This window comes from Neoarius graeffei, chromosome 25 (genome assembly GCF_027579695.1).
Source record: "Neoarius graeffei isolate fNeoGra1 chromosome 25, fNeoGra1.pri, whole genome shotgun sequence".
In the NCBI taxonomy this organism is placed as follows: Eukaryota; Metazoa; Chordata; class Actinopteri; order Siluriformes; family Ariidae; genus Neoarius; species Neoarius graeffei.
Window position 1 is genome coordinate 19,669,251 of NC_083593.1, and position 15,241 is coordinate 19,684,491.

Genomic DNA, 15,241 nt, shown 5'->3' on the forward strand with positions numbered 1-15,241 from the left:
CCCAAGCCTCCATGGGGTTCTCCCCGTTCGAATTATTATATGGGCGTAAGCCACGTGGCATCCTAGACGTGCTGCGGGAAAATTGGGAGGAGGGACCTTCACAAAGCAAGAACAAAATTCAATACGTTATGGACCTGCGCGCAAAACTCCACACGCTCACCCACCTAACTCAGGAGAATTTGCGTCAGGCCCAAGAATGGCAAGCCCGCCTGTACAACAAGTGTACGCGCCTTAGGGAGTTCACCCAGGGAGAGAAAGTACTCGTACTGTTGCCCACTTCGAGCTCCAAATTGATCGCCAAGTGGCAAGGGTCCTTTGAGGTCACACGGCGAGTCGGGGATGTCGACTATGAGGTGAGGCGAATGGACAGGGGTGGGGCACTACAAATTTACCACCTCAACCTGCTGAAACTCTGGAATGAGGAGGTTCCCGTGGCATTGGTGTCGGTGGTCCCGGAGAAGGCAGAGCTGGGACCGGAGGTTCAAAATAGGGCATTGGCATCACGCACCTCTCCAGTCCCCTGTGGAGACCACCTCTCCCCGACCCAACTCACGGAGGTCGCTCAGTTGCAGGCCGAGTTTTTGGATGTGTTCTCGCCCCTGCCCGGTCGCACCAACCTCATAGAGCACCACACAGAGACGCCCCCGGGGGTAGTAGTGCATAGCCGCCCTTACAGGTTACCCGAACACAAAAAAAAGGTGGTTCGGGAAGAATTGGAGACCATGCTCGAAATGGGCATTGTTGAGGAGTCCCACAGTGACTGGAGCAGCCCGGTGGTCTTGGTACCCAAGGCCGACGGGTCGGTCCGGTTCTGTGTGGACTACAGAAAAGTCAATGCGGTGTCTAAATTCGATGTGTACCCGATGCCTCGTACTGACGAGTTGCTCGATCGACTCGGCACTGCTCGCTTTTATTCGACACTAGATTTGACGAAGGGATATTGGCAGATCCCCTTGACTCCACTATCCCGAGAGAAAACGGCCTTTTCCACACCGTTTGGTTTACACCAATTCGTCACCCTTCCGTTTGGGCTGTTTGGGGCGCCCGCTACGTTTCAGCGGCTGATGGACAGAGTCCTCCGCCCTCACGCCACTTATGCGGCCGCCTATCTGGATGATATTATCATCTATAGTAATGACTGGCAGAGGCACCTCGAACATCTGAGGGCCATCCTTAGGTCGCTGAGACGAGCAGGGCTCAGAGCAGCCAACCCAAAGAAGTTTGCGATTGGGCGGGTGGAAGTACGGTATCTGGGCTTCCACTTGGGCAACAGGCAGGTGCGTCCCCAAATTAATAAGACCGCAGCGATTGCGGCCTGCCCGAGGCCCAAGACCAAAAAGGGGGTGAGACAGTTCCTGGGGCTGGCTGGCTATTACCGTAGGTTTATACCTAATTATTCGGACGTCACCAGCTCGCTGACTGACCTCACTAAAAAGGGGGCGCCAGATCCGGTCCAGTGGACGGAGCAATGCCAGTGGGCTTTTTCTGAAGTGAAGGCTGCACTGTGTGGGGGGCCACTTTTACACTCCCCTGACTTTTCTCTCCCCTTTGTGTTGCAGACCGACGCGTCGGACAGAGGGCTGGGGGCGGTTTTGTCCCAGGAGGTGGAGGGGGAGGACCGCCCTGTCCTGTACATTAGCAGGAAGCTGTCAGTGCGTGAGGGGCGCTACAGCACGATTGAAAAAGAGTGTCTAGCGATCAAGTGGGCGGTCCTCGCCCTCCGTTACTACCTGCTGGGGTGCCCTTTCACCCTCTGTTCGGACCACGCGCCCCTCCAGTGGCTCCACCGCATGAAAGATGCCAATGCGCGGATCACCCGTTGGTATCTGGCACTCCAACCCTTCAATTTCAAGGTGGTCCACAGGCCGGGGGCGCAGATGGTCGTGGCGGACTTCCTCTCCCGTCAAGGGGGGGGGGAGTCGGCTGCAGGCCGGACAGCCGCCCGGCCTGAGTCGGGCGGTGGGGGTATGTGGCAGCGGGGGCGTGGTCAAGTGCCGGTCTGTGACAAGAGGGCAGAGTCGGGGAAGGTAAGTGGCAGAATCACTACACCTGACGGCAATTAACCTGTGTTTGTGTGTGTCTTCCCAGTGACTGCGCCCTATTTAAGGAGGGAGAGTGAGAGCGGAGAGGAGCATCCCTGAACAAGACACTAGTGCGTGTGTGTCTCTGTTTATTACAGATTGTTAGACTGAAAAGTTTGGCAATAAAGCCACTATTTAACCCTGATCTCTGTCCTGCCATCCTCTGTGCTCCACCCACACGTAGGGAACATTACAGTCACATAATTAGTTGATTAAGATCCACCTGTGTGCAATCAAAGTGTCACATGATCAGTCACATGATGTCTGTATAAATCAACCTGTTCTGGAAGGACCCTGACTCTGCATCACAACTAAGCAAGCAACATGAGAACCAAGGAGCACTCCAAACAGGTCAGAGAAAAAGTTGTGGAGAAGTATAGATCAGGGTTGGGTTATAAAAAATATCCCAAACTTTGAATATCCCAGAGAGCACCATTAAATCCATTATAACAAAATGGAAAGAATATGTCACCACTACAAACCTGACAAGAGAAGGCCGCTCACCATAACTCACAGACCAGGCAATGAGGGTATTAATCAGAGATGCAACAAAGACCCCAAAGATAACATTGAAGAAGCTGAAAAGATCCACAGCGAAGATGGGAGTATCTGTCCAAAGGACCACTTTAAGCCGGACACTCTACAGAGTGGGGCTTTATGGAAGAGTGGCCAGAAAAAAGCCAGTGCTTAAAGAAAAAAAAAACAAGTTTGGAGTTTGCCCAACAGCATGTGGCAGACTCCCCAAACACATGGAAGAAGATTCTCTGGTCAGATGAGACCATTATGGGAAACACCATGTGTGGCGCAAACCGAACACTTCATCACCCTCAGAACACCATTCCTACAGTGAAGCATGGTGGTGGCAGCATCATGCTGTGGGGATATTTTTCATCTGCAGGGACAGGAAAGCTGGTCAGGATTGAAGGAAAGATGGATGGCACTAAATACAGGGCAATTCTGGAGGAAAACCTGTTTGAGTCGACCAGCGGTTTGAGACTGGGACAAAGGTTCACATTCCAGCAGGACAATGACCCTAAACACACTGCTAAAGCTACACTGGAGTGGTCTAAAAGGAAACATTTAAGGCTACGTTCACACTGCAGGCTGAAGTGACTCAAATCCGATCTTTTCGCCCATATGTGACCTGTATCCGATCTTTTATTGACAATATGAACGACACAGATCCGATTTTTTCAAATCCGACCCAGGCCGTTTGGATATGTGGTCCTAATTCCGATTCCTATCCGCTCTTTTCATATGCGACTTCAGTCTGAACCGCCAGGTCGCATTCATCCGACTTACACGTCATCAACAAGCCACAAACGTCACTATTCTGCGCTGAAGTAGGCGGCAGGTCTCTCAAAAAAAGTTACAACAACATGGCACATGACATCAATGCGAGGGACGCTTCGGGCTGTGAAGGTTCTGAATCTTCTCAATGGAAGGACGCAGAGGTTAGGGAGCTGATTTCCATTTGGGGGGATGCAGCTATTCAAGCTAAATTGGATGAGTCATACCGCAACCGGGCGGTTTTACTTCCGTAAACACTGGCCATGCTCACTGCGTATGACGTCGTCGTATCCTGCAATGCGCATGCGGAACACTTTTAGGTCGCTTTTCGTTCATACTGAGGATCACATACAAGTCGCATATATTTGTTAATGTGAACGACCTCACAAAAAAATCGGATTTCACAAAAAAATCGGAATTGAGCATTAAGCCTTGCAGTGTGAACGTAGCGCCTATGTCTTGGAATGGCCTAATCAAAGCCCAGACCTCAATCCAATTGAGAATCTGTGGCATAACTTGAAGATTGCTGTACACCAATGCAACCCATCTAACTTGAAGGAGTTGGAGCAGTTTTGCCTTGAGGAATGGGCAAAAATCCCAGTGGCTAGATGTGCTAAGCTAACAGAGTCATACCCCAAGAGACTTGCAGCTGTAATTGCAGCAAAAGGTGGCTCTACAAAGTATTGACTTTGGGTAGTGAATACCTATGAACACTCCAGATTTCTGTTTTTTCATCTTAATTATTGTTTATGTCACAAGCCATTGTACCCCTAAGGGTACAGTAATGTGCTTTATTTTCTGAGAGTGTGAAGTGTATTCAAATTTCTGATTCATACAAAGTGTTCCCTCAAATCACAAATTTCCAATGCTGTACCACCCAAATCAAACCAGGCTCTCAACTGAGAAGAACCTCATGCATTTTCACACAGAAAAAAGTGGTTATTTCAAGGTTTATGGGAAACTTAAGGGTTCACAGCTTCCTAAAGGGATTCTACTTGGAGTCTCTTAAACACCATTGTTGTATGGTTTTCCACAGAACCCAGAGGGGGAAAAAAGTGAATATTTAACATTTGATTTTCCATTTGACTCTTTAGAGATGGCTAATAATGATTAACTATACAAAGAACCCTGAAGGAACCCTTTTTCTTTCTACGAATGTACACTGTATGTTAGGGCTGGGTATCACCAGATACCTCACGATACGATACTATGGCGATATTTTGCCCACGATAACGATAATATCACGGTACAGCGATTCTGCGATAATCGATATATTGCAAGAAATTTCAACCACATCACGATATCTGTGTCACTGAAGAAAATCAGAATTTATTGACCACTGTAAAATTACATTTCACATACATAACTACACACTCTTGCCAGACATATACTTGTCTCTATTCCACTGCTGGCAAAACCAAGAGTTGCTTCACTACAACATACAGAAAATTCCCATTTCTGTGCTAGTATTATCAACTTTTCTGTAAGCATGGACACATCAGTGCTGCTTAACAAGCAGAATCAAATTGTTTTATGAAAACTTAAAACTTGCACTGCAGACTGCACATACATTTCAGTGCTAACACTAATATCAATTTGTTCTTTGTAAACTTGAGAACATATACCTGAGAACATTTAACTTGTGCTTATTTTAAAGGAACAACACACTGTCTGAAACACATTGAAAAGTGCAGTGTGCATCTTAGTTTCCCTGAGCACAATTATGAAACAAAGTGCAGTGTGGGTCAGTGTCCACACACTGAAACTGAACTGAAACCTCAGTGAATCATGTTTCTTCTGAACTTAGAGTAAATACTCAAAATAAAATGCAGTGTCTCACACACACTAAAATTGAAAATGCAAGATAAAGTGCAGCTTCTTGCCTTTGGCCTTAAATGACAAAATTAAGTTCAGTTACAGTAAGTCACACATCACTGAAGTAGACGGGAGGACTTTGGCGCTGTCCAGTGTAGTTTGCTTCAGGTTGGGTTTCGGTGGCTCCGGCTGAGCTGATATGTCGGGGTGGTGTCGTGCTAAGTAAGTTCGCAAGTTTGTTGTGTTACCTGAATATCTAATTGGAGCGAAACAGGTTTTGCAGAGTGCATACTCTTTGTCCGGCTCACTGTTTTTTCTCCTTTCCTTTGGAATCCAAAGTGCCTCCAAACATCTGCCTTAAAGTTCGGCGGCGTCTCTAGGTTTACATTAACAGCCATGCTTGCTTGTTTTTTTTTTCCTCACTGCAACCGCCGGGGAAAAAAGAGAAGATGAAGAGTGCCTTGCAGTGAGGGAGCGGCACAGCGACACCTCGCGGAGCGGAGGTGCGGAAGTCGTGCTGGATTTACAACCCGTCTGAAACATGATTTATTATTTGAAAAAATATCGATATTCAAATTTTGAGTATCGATATTGAATCGGAAGACAAAGTATCGCGATATATCGCCGTATCAATATTTTTGCACACCCCTACTGTATGTACACAAGTTCATATTAATGGGGTATTTGTGGAATAAAATGCCAAGCAGAAATTTCAGAAATTGAACCCTGTGTGTGTGTGTGTGTGTGTGTGTGTGTGTGTGTGTGTGTGTGTTATTCTTCTCTAACTTAATTTTAACCAAAGAATCCACTAAATGTGAATGTAAATGTAAAAAGTCATTGAAAAACAAAAGAGAACACATGACGGGAGAGGAAACTCCTTGCCATGTGGTAGCAAGTATTCGACTTAATGAGACATCACACCACCCACAAAGTCCAGCTATGTGCACATATTATAAATGCTTGGATTGTGAATCATAGGTGCTGCTTTTGAAGCATTTTTTTTTTACTAAATCATAATTGTAACTGATTTCATTGGAATACATTTTGAATGTGCCACGATTTGGTGACTGTGTGTACATTATTCTGAGAAGCGACCAGATCACGTATCACTTAAGAAGCCAAGAAGAAGTCAAGCCAAGCAGCCTTTGTCACATGTACACTCAAGCACAGACTTAAGCACGCAGTGAAATTTAACCTCTGCATTTAACCCATCTGAAGAAGTGAACACACATGCAAGCAATGAGCACACACACATACCCAAAGCAATGGGCAGCCATGCTACAGCGCACAGGGTGCAGTTGGGGGTTTGGTGTCTTGCTTGACGGCACTTCAGCCCAAGGCTGCCCCATGTTAACCTAACTGCATGTCTTTGGACTGTGGGGGAAACCGGAGCACCCAGAGGAAACCCACATGGGGAGAACATGCAAACTCCACACAGAAAGGCTCCCGTCGGCCGCTGGGCTCAAACCCGGAACCTTCTTGCTGTGAGGCGACAGTGTTAACCACTACACCACTGTGCCGCCATAGAAATACTTCGAAATACTCTATGCCATTTCTAGCAGCCAGCCCATGCAACTGTACATATAGCTTGTTTCTGGGCCCTTTCCTAGACTTATAAAAAGAGCTTTGTTCTCTCCACTCCTGTATGCTATAGTCCGTGAGAACAGGTAGCCACAGTCTGGCTTATATTTTCAACGACGAACGTTTCAACATGACCCCACCATGGACCAGAACTTATGTTACTGGAAACTGTCCCTAGGTAGTTCCCTTCACTAGCAACAGCCCAGATGTGTTCATACACCTGGATTTATTAAATCTGATTAGTCTTTCCAAATGGATTCAGCAAAAAATATTACTTAACACCAAAGCATGCATGATTGTTGAGACAGGTGGAGAAATTTACTGCAGTTTAATGCACTTACTGTTACCCCACCTGCACTTGCATGTACACACATATTGCACAGGCATAATGAACATCCAGCATCACACAGGCTGTGGAGTGATGAAATACTGTCGATAAAATGGCCCCAGAGTGCTCTTGACCATCTCCGTGTCTAATGTATAGCATACGTAAAAATTCCACAATGTGCTATTGATATGGTACGTTTTCAAGCACAGCTGGGTAGATCATAGAGAAAGAAAAAGAAAAAAATGCTAGCATATGATTCATATAGGAAACACCTACTCTTCAGGTCAGTGAAAATATGATAAAAACAAAAGCTCCCGTCTCTTAACTTGAACTTTAAATCACATTCATTTCCTTTAGTCATACTAATCATGGCAACGGGCAGTTGGTTTAAGCTTTGGCAGCAAGTATGTTGGCATTCTTTACTCGGCCCTTAAATAAAGTTAGTGTTCGAGCATTGATAATATCAGGTGGAAGACAGTTCCACACTGGTATGTAATGAGCAAAAAAAAAAGAGTACTTGTATGAGTCGATAGTAGCAGGTACACTGTCAGAAATACGGGTACAATAGGAGTCCATTTCTGTGCCCCAAGGTACAGTCTACACCAATGTACCCCCTAGGGCTCATTATTGGAACTCAAGGTAGGGCCAAAAAGGCACATATATGTTCCCAAGCAGTATATAAAGGGTACAAATAAGTATCTTAGAAGGTACTGCCCCAGTGACAAGCCGCTGTACTCCTAAAGGTCCAATAATACTTAATTTTCTAAAACTATAGAAGCTTATATGTCTTACAATGTCTTTCTGGTACAGGAGGCATTAATAGACATGTCACTAGGAAAAGATAAATCCACTCAATTATACTGGATCTTATAAAAAAGAGAAAGGTCTATCAGTGTCCTTCGCTCTTGAAGTGATGGCCTACTCTACTCTAACATAACAGTAATCAAAGTAGGCCCTGAACAATCTACCACATCTGTCAAGTGAATTTTTCTCGGCAATAAAGTGTAAACTGAAATGACAGTGGACATATATTTTAAATGGTATAGAGCAAAAAGCAGTGGCTTTAAATTCATCCCAACTAACTGTAAGAGACATAACCTTATAAGAAGAGAAGGAAGCAGACCCTTAAGGCTAAAGCCAGGGTAAAGGAACAACAATTAGACCTTAGACCATCTTCCCCAACCAAAAATGTGAACTTTTACATTTTTACCCAACTAAAACCTGAGAAACATAACGGGGTTAGCAATACTATCACCAAAGAAAATCTCATCAGTAGACACTCAACACACAGGGGGTGGAGCATTCTCTAACAAATGCACACACAGGGTTTTTTTTTCTGAAGGTTTACGGTTATTTAGCACAAAAGTCTTTTAGCACAAATCTAAAGTCTTTTAGCGCAACTCTAAGTTCTTTAGCATAAGATCCAAGAACACTTCATCTTTATTATGAATACTCACTGATCATGTTTAAAAATGTTTGATGGATTTTTTTTAGAAAGTTGCCGAGATTCCGATCGAAAACGAGCGATTGTATTTCCACCATCTTGAAACCACCATGTTTGATCTTAGTCACCAATCCTCCATCCAAATTATTTAACACAGCACGTACCCTGACACAGTACACTTCTTGCACGTGTTGACCATGGCTATAGATGCATTTCCACACTACAGAGGATATCATAGTACAGTATATACATCCATTTCTGTTCACCGAGTGCTCAATTAAAATAAAACAATAGCATTAGAGAAGTGAAAATTTTTGCCATCTGTCCCACTGTTATTTCAACGACAGGTTTAAAGAACGACGCAAAAACACAACAGACTTTATTATTATTCAAATAAAGTGCAAGCTGTTCTTGATCTGATCGACTTGTGCAAATTGTCTGTATTCTGTGCACTGCGGTTTTTTCGCACAAGCTACACATGAGTGTTTGTGGTTTATTGATTTGATAATTTAGTGTTAAATAAAGTTTTTTAGCAGTTGACAGCATTGAACAAAAAAAGAAATACTGAAATCAAATATAAACATGCTGCAACAAAGTGAATTTCCCTGTAAACTAGCCACAGTTTCGAGACTTGTCTTGATTAAACAACCCTTACATCTTAGCGTAATCTCTTCTTCTTCATCTTCTTCTTGCTTCACGATTGCCGTATTATAAACAATGAGTATATTAATTTTGGTTGTTTTGCCATTCCTGAACATTTCTATTGCACTTTTATTTAATTGCCATTCATTCTAGGATACTTTAGTGGAAGTTTCTTTTGTTTGTTTATGTATCGCAACTGGTGGTTACTTCTTAGTCGGCAAAACACATATTGTCAAGCAGGGCAAGAGACATAATCTCCCGGTTAATTAATCCGGCAAACACATAATTATTGACAGTCGTTTGAATTTGTGATATGATCAGAAGTGACTGAAGTTATCTGTGAAGGTGCCTACACTTCAAGGTTTGTTATGGCTTAACTACAAATATCCAAAGACACCATAGAATCGGATTTTCAGTCCACGTTTCAGGGATTAACAACTGATCCTTAACATGTACAGCAGCAGAAATTCCGGCTTCCAGTCCGTAAGCAATCATAATAAACCCCTTCCTATATCAAAATGAGTATTTTTTTCGATTACCATAATCCAGAGTTGTGCTAAGAGACTTTAGAACTTGTGCTAAAATACTTTTGTGCTAAATAACCGGATACCTTTCTGAATATGGTTTGGTTAACTACGGTAAACTTACAGTGACCAAAGAACTAGCACTAATCACAAGAGACAATGGACTTTATGAGGCACTACTCGTGGATCAAGATGGAAAACCAAAATATAAAAATGCCCATTGTTTACAGTGGTGCTTGAAAGTTTGTGAACCCTTTAGAATTTTCTATATTTCTACATAAATATGACCTAAAACATCATCAGATTTTCACACAAGCCCTAAAAGTAGATAAAGAGAACCCAGTTAAACAAATGAGACAAAAATATTATACTTGGTCATTTATTTATTCAGGAAAATGATCCAGTATTACATATCTGTGAGTGGCAAAAGTATGTGAACCTTTGCTTTCAGTATCTGGTGTGACCCCCTTCTGCAGCAATAACTGCAACTAAACGTTTGCGGTAACTGTTGATCAGTCCTGCACACTGGCTTGGAGGAATTTTAGCCCGTTCCTCCGTACAGAACAGCTTCAACTCTGGGATGTTGGTGGGTTTCCTCACATGAACTGCTCGCTTCAGGTCCATCCACAGCACTTCAATTGGTTTAAGGTCAGGACTTTGACTTGGCCATTCCAAAACATTAACTTTATTCTTCTTTAACCATTCTTTGGTAGAACAACTTGTGTGCTTAGGGTCGTTGTCCTGATGCATGACCCATCTTCTCTTGAGATTCAGTTCAGGGACAGATGTCCTGAAGTTTTCCTTTAGAATTCGCTGGTATAATTCAGAATTCATTGTTCCATCAATGATGGCTAGCCGTCCTGGCTCAGATGCAGCAAAACAGGGCCAAACCATGATACTACCACCATCATGTTTCACAGATGGGATAAGGTCCTTATGCTGGAATGCAGTGTTTTCTTTTCTCCAAACATAACACTTCTCATTTAAACCAAAAAGTTCTTTTTTGGTCTCATCCGTCCACAAAACATTTTTCCAATAGCCTTCTGGCTTGTCCACGTGATCTTTAGCAAACTGCAGACGAGCAGTAATGTTCTTTTTGGAGAGCAGTGGCTTTCTCCTTGCAACCCTCCCATGCACACCATTGTTGTTCAGTGTTCTCCTGATAGTGGACTCATAAACATTAACATTAGCCAATGTGAGAGAGGCCTTCAGTTGCTTAGAAGTTACCCTGGGGTCCTTTGTGACCTCACTGACTATTACACGCCTTGCTCTTGGAGTGATCTTTGTTGGTCGACCACTCCTGGGGAGGGTAACAATGGTCTTGAATTTCCTCCATTTGTACACAATCTGTCTGACTGTGGATTGGTGGAGTCCAAATTCTTTAGAGATGGTTTTGTAACCTTTTCCAGCGTGATGAGCATCAACAATACTTTTTCTGAGGTCCTCAGAAATCTCCTTTGTTCGTGCCATGATACACTTCCACAAACATGTGTTGTGAAGATCAGACTTTGATAGATCCCTGTTCTTTAAATAAAACAGGGTGCCCACTCACACCTGATTGTCATCCCATTGATTGTAAACACCTGACTCTAATTTCACCTTCAAATTAACTGCTAATCCGAGAGGTTCACATACTTTTGCCATTCACAGATATGTAATATTGGCTCATTTTCCTCAATAAATAAATGACCAAGTAGAATATTTTTGTCTCATTTGTTTAACTGGATGCTCTTTATCTACTTTTAGGACTTGTGTGAAAATCTGATGTTTTAGATCATATTTATGCAGAAATATAGAAAATTCAAAAGGGTTCACAAACTTTCAAGCACCACTGTATTTTCTATATTATTACATTTAGACTGTGTAGTCTCTAGTCTCTCTAGACAAGGTCTCGTTCAAAAGATGATGAGATCATTAAAAATGAATGGCGTGGCTCAAGAAGATGGAGCCAATACGCTGCAACCCCGCTATAACAAACTCCTTGGGAGACGTCCAAATAGTTTGTTAGACCAAAAAGTTTGTAATAATGAAATGGACTCACTTGTCACACCAAACCCACACTCATACGTAAAATAAGACCAACTGTCTTTAATTTATATTTATGCTTAATTCACTTACATATTTATGAAGTAAAGTAAATAAGTCACTCTGAAGTAAAGGAAATAAGTCACACTCACTGTCATTTGCTTACCGCATCTTCTTTCTCTTCAGCCCATCATGCTGGTAGTAGTTATGGATGAAGTCTCGGAGCTCTTTTGCTTTAAAAGTTCTTCGGGATATCGTATTCTTCAGACAAATTCGTTGCTTTCTCACCACGGTTTAGATAGTACAGGATATGAAGTTTGTCTTCGACAATGTCAAGTCTGCATGCGCAGTGGCACACCTTGAACTGTTACTCATGTACATGCGCGTAATGCCATTAGGACTAATTACCATGCACCTGTTCTGGATTAGAGCACAATCATAGCGCACACTTATAAAGACTCACTACACATAGACTTTGCGAAGCATACGCACTGTACCTTGTATCTCACATTACAAAGCCTTTTGAAGCACTGTGCTGACATTCTGGTTTGCGACTCTGTTTTTTATTTTGAATTTTGCCCTTTGTGTCTGCCTTTGATATCCTGTCTGTGCCTCGCTTGACCATTGCCATTTCTCGACTCTGATTTTTGATCACTGATTTGGATCTGTTTGTCAGCATCTTTTTAAATAAAACTCTTCCAGCAATTACCTCAGTCTATCACCTACGTTTATGAGTAGCCATGACAACAGTGCTTACGGAGTAAAGACTCGAGCAAAACTGCTTTTAGCACATAAAATAAAGTCCTTTTTTGTTTTATGGTGTTAACACATATTGTTAACTTGACTGCTGACTTGATTACTTATTGTTTATTTCTGGTGGAAGAGGAGCGCATGGCTCAGTGATTTTTTTAATACTCCGATTCACTATCATTAAAGGCGGGGGACATAAACTTGGTTCATTATATGCAAAAGTTTGGAGTAAAAGGGCGGCACGGTGGTGTAGTGGTTAGTGCTGTCGCCTCACAGCAAGAAGGTCCGGGTTCGAGCCCCGTGGCCGGTGAGGGCCTTTCTGTGTGGAGTTTGCATGTTCTCCCCGTGTCCGCGTGGGTTTCCTCCGGGTGCTCCAGTTTCCCCCACAGTCCAAAGACATGCAGGTTAGGTTAACTGGTGACTCTAAATTGACCGTAGGTGTGAGTGTGAATGGTTGTCTGTGTCTATGTGTCAGCCCTGTGATGACCTGGCGACTTGTCCAGGGTGTACCCCGCCTTTCGCCCGTAGTCAGCTGGGATAGGCTCCAGCTTGCCTGCGACCCTGTAGAACAGGATAAAGCGGCTACAGATAATGAGATGAGATGAGTTTGGAGTAAAAGCATTTGTTATAGATGGGTTGCAGTGTACTTAGTAAAAACATCCATTGCACTGTCAATCCTACAATTTATGCTAAAATATTTCCAGTCAAAAATATGGTAAACTTACTTAACATATAACACTTATTCTCATAATGTTTCTATATTAAGTACTTCATTCCGGGGCGGCACGGTGGTGTAGTGGTTAGCGCTGTCGCCTCACAGCAAGAAGGTCCAGGTTCGAGCCCCGTGGCCGGTGAGGGCCTTTCTGTGCAGAGTTTGCATGTTCTCCCCGTGTCCGCGTGGGTTTCCTCCGGGTGCTCCGGTTTCCCCCACAGTCCAAAGACATGCAGGTTAGGTTAACTGGTGACTCTAAATTGACCGTAGGTGTGAATGTGAGTGTGAATGGTTGTCTGTGTCTATGTGTCAGTCCTGTGATGACCTGGCGACTTGTCCAGGGTGTACCCCGCCTTTCGCCCGTAGTCAGCTGGGATAGGCTCCAGCTTGCCTGCGACCCTGTAGAACAGGATAAAGCAGCTAGAGATAACGAGATGAAATGAGATGAATAACAAACTACAGAATCCCTGGATAAGTAAAGAAACTCATATCTGGATCAAGCTTACTGAGAGAGCTACCTACCACGAAGACCAATTTCAATGTCTGTGTGGATCAGAAGCAGGAACCACAGCCGCTTTAGCGCTACGCATGCCCATGTGTGAGTTATGGTGAGGCTGGAACTGTGTGGGGATTGCAGTGGTACTACAGCTAAAACAATCTCATCCTGTGGATTGTCCAAGTATTCTGTTTTGTTTTTTGAGGCTTTAAGGAACGCAATGGAGTAAATAAAGAACATTCTAAAAGAGTGAAAAACCAACATTGGTGCTGTGTGGCATGAAATGGGATCTAAAGATGGTGTCTGCTAATAATAACTGCCTAGAAATTGTTTCACACAGAAAAGGGTATATTTTCTCCAAATAATTTATCATTATTGGTTAAAGCTCGACAGCCTTTCGATTTCATAAAATCTGTGAAATTTAGTTCCCTCTGAAATTTGGTAATTGTGATATATGTTTATTTCTGTAATATCACGAAAAAGGGTGGCACGGTGGTGTAGTGGTTAGCACTGTCGCCTCACAGCAAGAAGGTCCGGGTTCGAGCCCCGTGGCCGGCGAGGGCCTTTCTGCGTGGAGTTTTGCATGTTCTCCCCATGTCCGCGTGGGTTTCCTCCGGGTGCTCCGGTTTCCCCCACAGTCCAAAGACATGCAGGTTAGGTTAACTGGTGACTCTAAATTGACCGTAGGTGTGAATGTGAGTGTGAATGGTTGTCTATGTCTATGTGTCAGCCCTGTGATGACCTGGCGACTTGTCCAGGGTGTACCCCACCTTTCGCCCGTAGTCAGCTGGGATAGGTTCCAGCTTGCCTGCGACCCTGTAGAAGGATAAAGCGGCTAGAGATAATGAGATGAGATGAGATATCATGAAAAAGAAAAAAAAAACAGGCCATTCTGTGGCTGGGAATTTATTTAATTTGAGGGGATTCTCTAGCAAATACTATGCATGAAATCGCTCACTTCGCGCAGTCAAGCAAACAGAGGAAGTCGGTGTGCGCATGCGCAGGTTTACCCTCTTCTTCTTTTGGGTTTTACAACAGCTGGCATCCACAGTGTTACATTCCTGCCATCTACAGGTTTACCTTGACCATGCACTGACAGTTCCATCATTCTGTTGCTAAATGAACAGCTGATCACACCGAGGTGCTTGCTGACCGCCGATATTTATTAGTTTGGTCCTGCGTTTCCTTTCCTTCGCAACATAACATCTTTTCTTCTCATTTTCCGTTACTGTAGTCGAGCTTTCACGTTTCATTCACGTCCTCCATTTTCCTCTCCTGTTTCAAATTTGTATCCCACAATGCCTTGTGCGAACGGGGAAAGCCCACCATGTGATGCATGCATCTTGAATTGGGTCATGGTGAAGCAAGAAAAAATAGCGGAAAATTTAGGGCCACATGGCCTTAAATTCATTAATTGTTCTATTTTTTAAAAAACCTAATAAAATTGGAAGTCTGTGATTTGAATTCAGTAGCTTTCGGTCCATTAAACAAAAATAATTGGGTGTCAGGGAAAATTCTTTTTATAACCTAAACTTGAAAAATCTGAAAGGCGG

At 43.5% G+C, this 15,241-nt stretch overlaps 1 protein-coding gene across 1 annotated transcript in view; it reads right to left on the reverse strand.

Annotated features, from left to right (window-relative positions):
* Positions 1–15,241, reverse strand: part of LOC132873642 (protocadherin-16-like) — a 232,031-nt gene that overhangs the window by 179,258 nt on the left and 37,532 nt on the right. The window lies entirely within an intron of this gene.